At 39.7% G+C, this 12,899-nt stretch overlaps 1 non-coding gene across 1 annotated transcript; it reads left to right on the forward strand.

Annotated features, from left to right (window-relative positions):
- Positions 1-8,971: 8,971 nt before the first annotated feature.
- Positions 8,972-9,075, forward strand: LOC116857091. The gene has a single exon (XR_004380689.1). It is a non-coding gene; the product is annotated as a U6 spliceosomal RNA (small nuclear RNA).
- The last annotated feature ends 3,824 nt before the right edge of the window (positions 9,076-12,899 follow it).

A 12,899-nucleotide genomic window follows, 5' to 3' on the forward strand; every position in this document is an offset into this window, starting at 1 on the left:
AGAGAGGTTGTTTCTGCTTCTTCCTTTCCAGTCTGTATCTCTCTCGTTAGATTTTCTTGACTGATTTTTTTCCAGCTAGAACCTCTAGTACAATGTTGAATTGAAATGGTGAGAGTGGACATGCTTGTCTTGTTCCTTAAGCATTCAGTCATTTGCCATTAAATGGCTGTGGAGTTTTTATATATGGCCTTTATCAGATTGAGAATATTTTCCTTTGGTCCTAGTTTGTTGACTGTTTTCTCATCATTAAAGGCTTTGGATTTTGCCAAATCTGTTTTCTTTGTCTGTTTTGATGATAATGTGACTTGTCCTTTATTAATGTGTATTACACATTAACTGGTTTTCAGATACCAAACCAACTTTCTTTCTGGGATAAATCCCACTTGTTAGTAGTGTGATAGTCCTTTTCATGTGTTGCTGAACTTTTATTTGTTTCTGTATTGTTGGAAGACTTTTGCATCTATATTCATAAGGGATATTAGTCTCTAATTTTCTAGTGATAGCTTTGTTTTTGGTATCAGAGTAATAGGACCACACAGAATGAGTTGGGAAAATGCCCTCCTCTTCTGTTTTTGTTCTTGTTTTTTTTGTGTGTGTGGTTTTTTGGAAGAGTTTATGAAGTATTGACATTTATTGTTTTTTAAAATGTTTTATATAATTCACCAGTGAGGGATACCTGAGTGGCTCCGTCGGTTGACTGCCTTCGGCTCAGGTCATGATTTCAGGGTCCTGGGATCAACTCCCGCATAGGGCTCCTTGCTTGGCAGGGAGTCTGCTTCTCCCTCTGCCTGCTCTGCCTGCAGCTGTCCCTGCCTGTGCTCTCTCTCTCTCTCTTTCTCTCCCTCTCCGACAAATAAATAAATAAATAAAACTTAAAAAAAAAAATTCACCAGTGAAGCCATCAGGGCCCTGGCTTTTCTTCGTGAATAGTTTTGTTTTATTTTGCTTTTTTTGTTATTTTATTGCTAATATCTTGTTATAGATCTGTCCAGATTTCCTGTTTTTTCTTGAATCAGTTTCAGTACTTTGTTTCTAGAAATGTATCCATTTCATCTAAGTTATTTACTTTGTTGGCATTCAGTTGTTCATACTGTTCTCTTTTGATCCTTTTTATTTCTGTAAGCTTGGTATTAATGTACCTGTCATTTGACTTTTTCTTTTAAGATTTTATTTATTTATTTGACAGACAGAGATCACAAGTAGGCAGAGAGGCAGGCGTGGTTGGGGGTGGGGGAGCAGGCTTCCTGCTGATCAAAGAGCACAATGCGGGGCTCAATCCTAGGATCCTGGGATCATGACCTGAGTCGAAGGCAGAGGCTTTAACCCACTGAGCCACCCAGGCGCCCCTGTCATTTGACTTTTTTTATTACAGTTTATGCAAATCAGGATCCAAATGCCAATTCATTGCATTTTAGTTATTTATTTGTCTCTTAGGTCTCTTTAGATTCCCCCCATCTCATTTTTCCTTGATATTTATTAATTGCAGATATCTAATTATTTACTCTCTATATTTCCCACATTCTAGATGTTTCTGATTATATTCCTGGGAGTCTCTAATATATTCTTCTACCCCCTAGATGCCTGATAATACTGTATGATGTATTCTGATTCAGGTTTGGGTTTTTTTAGCAGAACTATTCCATACATCCATCAGGAGGCACATAACTTCTAATTTTCTTTTTGTGAAATTAGCAATAATTAGTGACCATTGCCTAAGTTTGTTGTTACAGTGGAATAGTTCAATTGAAGGCAGAGTAAATAAAGCAGAGTAAGTGGAAGTACCCATCAGTCCAGAGTATGTGGGACCCTAGCTAAACATCTTTACCAGGTTATCTTTCCTCTTTGGGCCTCAGTGTTCTTATCTACAGAATGGGGGCACAACCTGTAAAGGACCTCTAAGGTTTCTTGCTATTCTAATATACTCTGACTAAACACTGAAGTAGTGAACTTAATCTCTAGAAGATATAATATGGGTGCATTAAAAGGATCTATCACAGGCACCTCGGTGGCGCAGTCGGTTAAGCGTCCAGCTCTTGATTTTAACTCAGCTCATGATATCAGGGTTGTGGGATCAAGCCCTCTGTCAGGCACCATGCTTAAGTGGGGAGCCTGCTAGAGATTCTCTCTGTCTCTCTCTCTCTCTCTCTCTCTCGCTTGCCTCCCCCCACCCCTGTACCTCCTAGCTCTCTCTCACTCTATCAAATAAATAAGTATTGAAAAAATAATAATAAATAAGAAGGATCCATTAACATTGTATTTATTCTTCCCGTCTCACACTACTTGGGTTCATTTCAAAACCAGAGTTTGTCAGTTATTAAATCCAATCATGTTTGTAACAAAGTCAGTTAAAATCATTGTAAAAGCAGGGAGATTATGGCAAAAGTCTTGATTCCTGGATTCTAGTTCTGGCTGTACCTATTCTCAGCTGGTCACATTCTCTCTCTATTCACAAAATAAAACATTATATTAGTGTTCTATAAAGGCCTATTGGCTTTATGATTCTATGTCTTTTGGTGATTTTTTCCCCATGTTTTTGAGGATGATATTTTTATTAATATTTTCAGCCCTACCTGTTTTTATCTGTTTTCTGATCATATTCTACTCAGCAACTGATCAACGCGTACCTGCCCTAGGTTATCGGTTCATGTATGAGATGCATCTTTGGCATAGAAAACTTTCTCGAAGTAAATACATCAAAATATTAGCAAGTGAGTATCTGTGGGTGGTAAAATTGTTGGTCATTTTTAAAACTTATGTCTATATTCTTCATTTTATTTTATCAACATAATGTTTTTGTAGTTTTTTAAGTCATTCTTAAAAGATTTAATAGCGTATTTTTGATAACATGTCCTAATGACCAAATCACCAAACTCTAGGTAAGATTTCTTTCTCTTCCTATGATTTCATTAGGCAATATCTCCCACTCTAAGTTAGTCTAAATGCTTTAGTATTAGGTACTTAAATTTAATTAGATGGCTTTACTTAATGTTCAGTAATCTCGGTGAAAAAATAGCATATGACTACAGAAATTAAAATTCATGAAGAATAGCAGCAGTGCATGTTGTTATCACCCTTCTTAGCCCATATGGAATCTGAATTTGTGCTACTTGGGAAACTTTGTTAGAGATGTGGTAGGTTAACAGAAATATTTGGGCAGAGTCAGGGTGTGTCTTTTGTATGTGATGAAAACAGAAGATCAGAAACTAGTTTGCTAAATTGTGTTCATAACCACTCCCTCTCTCAGTACTTGACTTACCTAGTAAGTATCACCCACTGAAAGAAACAGGACAGGTGTCTGACTTACCGCTCAAGGGTTTCCTCACCTGGCAAGGTTTTATGCCGTCCATATGCCCATCTTTAAACACCTTAGTGACAGTTACTGGAGAATGTGCCCTTATAGCCATCTACTCACTGTGTGACCTAGACAAGTCACTTACCCTAGTCACAAGCAGGTGAGGATAACGAAAAGGATAGTTCAGTTTGCAATATTGTCACAACTAGTGAAATTGACATTAGAAAAAACGCATTTCTCGTAACAAAGGCTGTATGAAAGTCACCGTTTTACCATCAGAAGCATGACAAATCTGGGTGGTTCTGTGAATAGCTCTGATGCAGAGCAAATGATTAAATAGCCCTTTAAACATTACCTGTTGCCCAATGTGTTGTAATCCAGATCTGTTCAGGCTTTTTTTTTTTTTAAGATTTTTTATTTATTTATTTATTTGAGAGAGAGACAGTGAGAGAGAGCATGAGCGAGGAGAAGGTCAGAGGGAGAAGCAGACTCCCCACGGAGCCGGGAGCCCGATGTGGGACTCGATCCCGGGACTCCGGGATCATGACCTGAGCCGAAGGCAGTCATCCAACCAACTGAGCCACCCAGGCGTCCCTGTTCAGGCTTATTGAAGACAATTCCTTACCCTTAGTAAGAACAAAGGGCAAATGCCGAAAAGGAAATAACCTGACATATTTGTCAGTAACCTAACTGTTCGGGGATGTCAGCTCCCATCAGTGAGGAGTCTGAAGCAACTGGTCCATGCCAGTTCACAGATGGAAGCACCAATGGCCTGATCAACCCATCCAAATGCAGAGAACCATTTTGAGAACTTCGAAACCAAGTGAAGTACTTCTATTTTTACATTATCTAATAGCCTCTCCTTTGCCAGAACTTGACCTGCCCCTGGGTAGACATAGCTAGAAAGATACAGTTTTTACACTCAAGGAAGTCAGTTTAGTAAGGAAAACAAATTACTATATAGTTACAACAATGGTGGAACACGAAACACGAAAGGGGTTACTTAGCAGGTGTGGGTAGGTCAAGGAAAGCTGAGGAGGAATGAAGGGAATGCTCTTGAGCTAAATCAAACAAAACATTGAAACTCACCAATGTGAGTTATGACATTCAGTCTCAGAACCAGAATGATGATTTAGACTAGTTCGCATTTGGATAGGGTTTATTTTTTTCTAATAATTTCAAGCAACTCTAAATCTTTCCTAAACTGAGTTTCATAGATAATATTTCCCAAAATGGGCATATTCTGACATGTGGGCCATCACATACACATGCATACTTCACAGTCATGCAGCAGAGTAAGAACAAGCTCATTAGCTGGGCCAGAATATGTAAACGAAACTGCCCCACTGTGTCTGCTTTAACAAAATAACAGATCCCAGCTATGTATTGTAAATTGCAGAGTATGCCTGACTGTCACGCATGGGAATCTGTGCTCCTCCAGAATTGCACAATTGTGTTTCTTCTATTTTTGTTTTTGCCACATTCATTATATCATGTAGGACTTGAAATAAGGGTGGAGTCTGTCACTCTGCCAGCTTACAGTTTAAAATTTAAATGGTACATTAAGAAATCAGCAAATTTTTAAATTATTTATAAGATTTGTGTTTGCCATATTTCCTAGCTGGTGTTATTTATTTAGAGTTTCCTGTTCCTGGATGAAATTCTCTTGCCTTCTGCTGTTTACAATAGCTCAAGTCCTATTTCTCCTTTTTGATCATCTCCTTATATTCATGCCCTATATTCCAATTTTCTTTATTGCTTCAGCTAATTTCTAAACCAATCATATCATCCACAATATTAGTTGTTTACAGTCACTAAACTAAGATCCCCAAACGTATTTGGATTTTCTTAATTCCCAAAATTTGCCTTTGCTCGTGCATGAGTTAGCTGTGTAACTCCCCTATGAACGTCTCTCTCTCATGCATTCGGCTACACTGCATTTCCCTGCGTCACCTACCGCACTGCACTGGCATTCTGAGTCATCTGGGATCAGGCACCCTCCCTGCTATTAACTGTGTAATATTTAAATTCCACTTACCAGTCTTCTTTTGAGTTCAAATACCACGTGAATTAAACTGACTGTAGTTGCTTTCAACCTGTAATTCCTGATTGTAACAGGTAGTTGCCGGCTCCTGAAACTAACAGGTTTGACTAGAAGTTGACAGTTCCTACTCCCACAGAACTATATATTTTACATTTATATGAATTCAGAAGGTAAAATCATACCTTTCTTATCAGTCAGGACTTTTTGTTCATTGATAACACAATATCTTACATATTTTTTTTAAGATTTTATTTATTTATTTGACAGAAAGAGATCACAAGTAGGCAGAGAGGCAGACAGAGGGGGAAGCAGGCTCCCTGCGAGCAGAGAGCCTGACGTGGGGCTCGATCCCCGGACCCTGAGATCACGACCCAAGCCGAAGGCAGAGGCTTCAACCCACTGAGCCACCCAGGCACCCCCACAATATCTTACCTTAAACAAAAAGTATTTGCACCTTACCTCAGAAAATAAATTCGATTCCTCTTAGTGCCAACCAAGGGGAAAGTCAGAAAATTTTATGACAAAGAGACTACCAGCCACTTAAAGGGATTTACCAGACAACTGCTGGTATAGATTACAAAGACAATGCTAATCTATACCTAAATGAGAAACCAGGACATTTGCCTAGTGGCGAGTGGGAAATTTGACTTTGTATTTTCAACTTGAGCATATGAAAAATATAGCTTTCCTAAAAGTTGTCCAGGGATTTGAGATCACCAGGATTTATCCATCCTGCTTGGTGGAAATGGTCAAGGAGAAGAATTACAGCAAGGAATGTCTTGACAAAGCCTCAAAATCTGCCTTAGGATCTTGGAAAGTTGGATCAAGAAAGTACCTTAGAGATCATTTCATCCATCACGCTTGTTTGACTGTGAGAAAACTGAAGTCCACGTTAGTGAAGAGATTCACGTAAAATCTGGCACTCCTGGCTAGTGACAAATTAAGAACTAGACCTGGATAATCCTGCCCCAAAATTTTAGTAGTCTGAAAGCCAGCTGGCAAGGAAATTTGAACTCTCTAACAGAAGGTAGCCTATATCCAGCTCCTGAACTCCCGCTTCTCTGAAAATTAGGCAAACAGGTTGGAATATTTTGAAAACACTGATTATAAAGTGGGAAGACATTTCTGTACAGACTTGCTAACTGGAAGTAAATCTTTGGCTTCCCCAAGACGAAGGAGAGTCTTAGTCATGAGGTTAAAGTTAAAAACTGATTGTGTCACCAGCCTGAGAGCAGACAACATATTTTAGAATCAGTATGATGAAATTAGAATGGAAGGAGTTTACAGAAACTTTTGAGTGCTATCTCACAAGAGTGTGAGTTATTTTGTATTTTTTTTGCATTTAACAAAGTATCAGGCATACAAAAAAGAATACAGGGACACCCGAGTGGCTCAGTCAGTTAACCATCTCTGCCTTCAGCTAAGGTCATGATCTCAGAGTCCTGGAGTCCAGCCCCGCATCTGGCTCCTTGCTCAGCGTGGAGCCTGCTTCTCCCTCTGCCTGCTGCTCCCCATGTTTGTGCGCTCTCTAGCTCTCTCTCTCTCTGCCAAATAAATAAATAAAATCTTAAAAAAGTATAGAAACTGTGATGAATTTTTGTTTTTCCTATACATAAATGTATACGTAAGTGATATTTAGTAGTGTAAGTGCTATCATATTGTATATCTTTCTACAATTCACACCCTCCCCTTTCTACCTCAATACTATGCTCTTGGGATACATCCTATGGAAAAGAAGATAGCTGGAGTGTTAACTTATTTTTAAGTACTCTGTGGTATTCCACTATATAAATGTTTCGATATTTATCTAATCTCCTATTAATGGACATTTAGTGAGTTTCCAGGGTTTTGTTTTGTTTTGTTTGCTGGGATTTTTTTTGATCTATATAAACATTTTTTCTAAGATTTTATTTATTTATTTATTTGACAGAGATAGAGAGAGAGCACAATGGCAGAACAAGCAGATGGAGAGGGAGAAGTAGGCTCCCCGCTGGGCAGGGAGCTCAATGCGGGGCTCATTCCCAAGACCCTTGGATCATGACCCAAGCCAAAGGCAGACGCTTAACCGACTGAGCCACCCAGGTGCCCTGCTGTATAAACATTTTTATAAAACTATTGATGCTTGTATGTGTAAGTTTCTTAGTGACATTTATGAGGTCTTAGCACGTGCATATCTTCAGCTTGACAAAAAGATCTCAGAAATAACTATTAGAACATGAGAATGTCCGGTACTAGCACTATATATTTTCAGAGTTTTAATTTTTTACTAATATTTAAGAGTCTAAAATGATATTTCCTTATGGTCTTAATTTGTTTTCCTGATTCTTCATGGGACTGTTTTCCTGATTCCTCATGGGACTGGGTGTTTTTCCATGTTTTCACTGGCAATTTGGATCTCCTTTTCTCCCTGGGTCACTTTTCAGATAAACGCTTTATTTTTTTATTATTGATTTTTAGAAATTCTTCTATAGTCAGGATATAAATCTTTCATAGCTATATGCAACCAATATCTTCTCCCCATCTGGAATTTGATTTTTTATCTTTTTGTTACGGTGTCTTTTTTTTTTTTTTTTTTTTTTAAGATCTTATTTATTTGTCAGAGAGAGAGAAAGAGCACAAGAAGGGGGAGCAGCAGACAGAGGGAGAAAAAGAGTCCCCATTGAGCAAGGAGCCTGATGCAGGGCTCCATCCCAGGACCCTGGGATCATGACCTGAGCTGAAGGCAGATGCTTAACTGACGGAGCCCCCCAGGCAACCCATTTTATGGTGTCTTTTTATGATCAAGTTTATCAATCTTTTTTTCATTGATGAATGCTTATTATTTCTTCCTAAAAAAGAAAATATGTCCCCACTCCAAGGTAATAAGGATGTTTTCTTGTAGTTCATCTAGGTTTTTTAGGTTTGGGTTTTTTACAACCTTTAGGGCTTCTATACATAGAGAATTTACTTTTTGGTTGTGGTGTGAGGTAGGTAGTGAATTTTTTCCAAACTGACAACCAGTTATTTTAAAACCTGTTATTGAAAATGCCATCCTTTTCCCAAAGGTGGGTAATGGCACATTTGATATATATTTTAGATTCTCTTTTGGTTCTTTCAGGTTATTTTTTTCATCCCTGTGCCTTAATGCACATCTTAATCACTATATCTTGATAGTAAGTTACAATATCTGGAAAGGAGGGCCACCTGGCTGGCTCAGTCAGTTAAGCATCTGCCTTCGTCTTGGGTCCTGATCCCAGGCCCCTGGGTTGGAGTTCCACATGAGGCTCCTTGCTCAGCAGGGAGCCTGCTTTTCCCTCTGCCTGCCACTCACCCTGCTTGTGGTCTCTCACTCTAACAAATAAATAAATAAATAAAATCTTTTTTAAAAAGTCTGGAAAGTAAGCCCCTGCCTGTCAAGTAAACACAGTGGGAGCTAGCTATATTTGAGCTATCTCTCTTGAACAACCACTCCCCCACCCCCTCCCCCCGAAAAAGAGGATGCATACTGCAAGAAAGAAAATCCAGAAGGAGGCTAGCGGATGTGCCAGTGGGCAGTCAGTGGCAAAGCTGGAATCCTGGAACTGGAGACTGATATCCTGTACCAAGGGGAACTGTGGTCTGTGCAGATCTGTTGGGGCCTCCTGAGAGCTCACACAGTACTTGCTTTGGCAACACAGATACTAAACTTGGAACAAAACAGAGAAGATTAGCATGGCTCTTGCACAAGAGCGACACTCAAAAAAAGAGTTCACATATGTGTCCCATGCGAGGTCCAGACTTTGGACACCTGCCCACAGAAAGCACTGTGGGCACACAGTGTTACAAAGTAAAACAACAGCTACCACAGAGAATTCCAGTTGCTCCCAGTGCAGTAAAAAGACATTTACTCTGAAAATGAAGTTAAAACAATTCAACTTCTAATAGCATCAAGAATAAAGTACTTAAAGGGGCACATGGGTGGTTCAGTGGGTTAAGCATCTGCCTTTGGCTCAGGTCATGATCCCAGGGTCCTAGGATTGAGTCCCACATCGGGCTCCCTGCTCAGCAGGGAGCCTGCTTCTCCCTCTTTCCACCGCTCCAGCTGCTTCCGCGTGTGCACGCTTGCTCTCTCTCTCTCTCTCTCTCTCTCTCTCTCTCTGTGTCAAATAAATAAAATACATGTATTTTTTTAAAGATTTTATTTATTTATTTGACAGAGAGATCACAAGTAGGCAGAGAGGCAGGTGGGGGTTGTGGGGGGACGGGGAGCAGAGAGCCCAGTGCAGGGCTTGATCCCAGGACCCTGAGATCATGACATGAGCCAAAGGCAGAGGCTTAACCCACTGAGCCACCCAGGCACCACAATAAAATATTTTTTTAAAAAAAGTAAAATATTTAGGAATGGATTTAACAAAAGAAATAGAAGACTAATACTGAACATTGTTGAAAGAAATTAAGGAAAACCTAAATAAGTGGACCAGAAGTTTTAATGTTGTTAACATACTCTTCAGGGGCACCTGGGTGGCTTAGTCAGTTGAGTAAGAGATGGCTCTTGGTTTCAGTTCAGGTTATGATCTCAGGGCCAGGGATCAAGCCCTATTTTGGGCTCCCCACTCAGTGGGGAGTCTGCTTGAAGGATTCTCTCTCCCTCTCCCCCTCCCCCCACTCACACACACACTCTCTCTCTCTCTCTCTCTCAAGTAAATAAATAAATCTTGACGGGGGGGGAGAGCTCTCCAAGGAAAGGAAAAGTGAATTGGGGGAAGTCGGAGGGGGAGACGAACCATGAGGGACTGTGGACTCAGAAACAAACTGAGGGTTTCAGAGGGGAGAGGGGTGGGAGGTTGGGTGAGCCTACTGGTGGGTATTAAGGAGGGCACATATTACATGGAGCACTGGGTGTGATGCATAAACAATGAATCTTGGAACACTGAAAAAATAAAATTAAAAAAAAAAAACTCTCCAAAATGATCTACAGATTCAGTGCAGTCCCTATCAAAACCTCAACTGCCACCTTTGTAGAAACAAACACAGTGATCCTATAATTCCTATGGGAGTGCAAAGGACCAAGAGAAGCCAAAACAATCTTGGAAAAAAAGAACAAAGTTGAAGGACTGACAGTTTCTGATTTTTGAAACTTACTACAAAGCTACAATAATCAAAATAGAGTGGTACTAGGGCACCTCGGTGGCTCATTTGTTAAGTGTCTACCTTCGGTTTGGGTCATGATCCCAGGGTCCTGGGATCAAGCCCCACATTGAGCTCCCTGCTCGGCGGGAAGACTGCTTGTCCCTCTCCCACTCCCCCTGCTTATATTCCCTCTCTTGCTGTTTCTCTCTCTCTGTCAAACAAATAAAATCTTTAAAAAAAAAAAAATAGTGTGGTACTGGCTAAGGATAGACCAGTGGAATACAATTAAGTATCAAGAAGTAAACCCCTGCATCTACAGTCAATTGATTTTCGACAAGGAGCCACAATAATTCAATGAGGAAGGAATAATTAGTCTTTTAAACAAATGGTAGTGGAACAATTGGACAGCTATGTATAAAAGAATGAAGTTGGACCCTTTCTCCACACTGTATATAAAAAATGATGTGAATCTAAAACTGCTCATAAGAAAAAAAAAAAGGACTCTAAATAGATCAAAGACCTACATGTAAGATCTCAACTGTAAAACTCTACAAAGAAAACATAAGATGGGGTGCCTGGATGGCTCAGTCCTTAAGTGTCTGCCTTCAGCTCAGGTCATGATCCTAGGGTCCTGGGATCGAGCCCCGCATTAGGCTATCAACTTGGCAGGAAGCCTGCTTCTCCCTCTCCCATTCCTCCTGCTTGTGTTCCCTCTCTCACTGTCTCTCTCTGTCAAATAAATAAAACCTTAAAAAAAAAAAAAGACATAAGAAATCTTAAATGTCCTTATCCTTAGATTAGGCATTGGTTTCTTAGATATGACACCAAAAACAGGCAACAAAAGAAAAAAAAAGGATAAATTTAATTTAATTAAAATGTTAAAACTTTCGTGCTTCATAGGACACTAGTAAGAAAGGGAAAAAGAGGACAACTGGGTGGCTCAGTTGGTTAAGCAACTGCCTTCTGCTCAGGTCATAATCCTAGAGTCCCACATCAGGCTCCCTGCTCAGCAGGGAGTCTGCTTCTCCCTCTGACCCTCCTCTCATACTCTTTCTCTCTCTCAAATAAATAAATAAATCTTTTTTTAAAAAGGAAAAAATAACCTAAGAAATGGAAGAAAATATTTGTAAATCCTACATCTGATAAATGTCTAGTATCCAGAATATTTAAAGAACTCTTAGACTCAATAATAAAAAGAACAAGTAACCTAATTTTAAAATGGGCAAAGGATCTGAAGAGACATTTCTCCAAAAAAATATGCAGATAACCAGTGAGCCCATGAAAAGATACTTAATATCAGTAGTTACTGGGGAAATGGAAATCAAAACCACATTGAGAGGGGCACCTTGGGTGGCTCAGTCCATTAAGTGTCTGCCTTTGGCTCAGTTTATGACCCCAGGACCCTGGGGTGGAGCCCCACATCAGGCTCCCTTCCAAAGCTCTCCCTCTCTCTCTGCGTGCCACTCCTCATACTTGTGGTCTCTCTCTCTTTCTGCCAGATAAATTTTAAAAATAGATAGATACCACACACACTAAAATGTCTATAATTTAAAGACAGAAAAATAAAACCAGGGGCACCTGGGTGGCTCAGTCAAGTGTCTGCCTTCGGCTCAGGTCATGTTCACAGAGTCCTGGGATCAAGACCCACACCAAGCTCCCTGCTCAGTGGGAAGCTTGCTTCTCCCTCTTCCACTCCCCCTGCTTGTGTTCCCTCTCTCTCTGTCAAATACATAAATCTTTTTAAAAGAAAATAATGATTTTGGCTCAGGTCATGATCTTGGAGTCATGGGATCAAGCCCCACATTAGGCTCGGCACTCAGCAGAGAGTCTGCTTAAGATTCTGTGTCCCCCTTTGCCCCTTTCCTCTGCATTATCTCTCTTGCTCGCTCAAATAAATCTTTAGTAATAGTAAAATAAAATACTAGCGATGCTGGACAATGGTATAAGAAGATGAAAAGAAATAAGCAATATAAGGATTGGAATTAAAGAGATAAGCTATCATTTTGTGAAAAACAATATGATCAACATAGGAGAATCAACAAAATTAACAAATTATTGCAACAGGTTGGATGTACCACATTTTACTCAGTCTGTCCTCTAATGGAATTTTAACTGATCTTTTGCTATTCATTTGTGCCATATGAATAATTCTGTGCACAGGTTGCTATCTGTTTGTGGGGGTAACCCTTCAGGGTAAGTGCCTGGAAATGGTATTGCTAAATCAAGAAGTAAAGGCTATGAAATGTTGTCAGCCAGATTCACTCCAAATTGTTGCAGTATTTTGTATCCCTTACATTAACAATATAAGAGTGCCTATTTCTTCACAGCCTTAATAACAAAGTCAGACGTTTGTATTTTTGTCCATCTGATAAGTGAAAAGTGATATTGGCATCTTATTGTAGTTTTCATTTACATTTTATTAATAAATGTGATTGAACATCTTTTTCTACATTTAGGGCTGTCTTTCCTTGTCTG

Source organism: Lontra canadensis, unplaced genomic scaffold, assembly GCF_010015895.1.
Source record: "Lontra canadensis isolate GAN:19392208 unplaced genomic scaffold, GSC_riverotter_1.0 scaffold117, whole genome shotgun sequence".
In the NCBI taxonomy this organism is placed as follows: Eukaryota; Metazoa; Chordata; class Mammalia; order Carnivora; family Mustelidae; genus Lontra; species Lontra canadensis.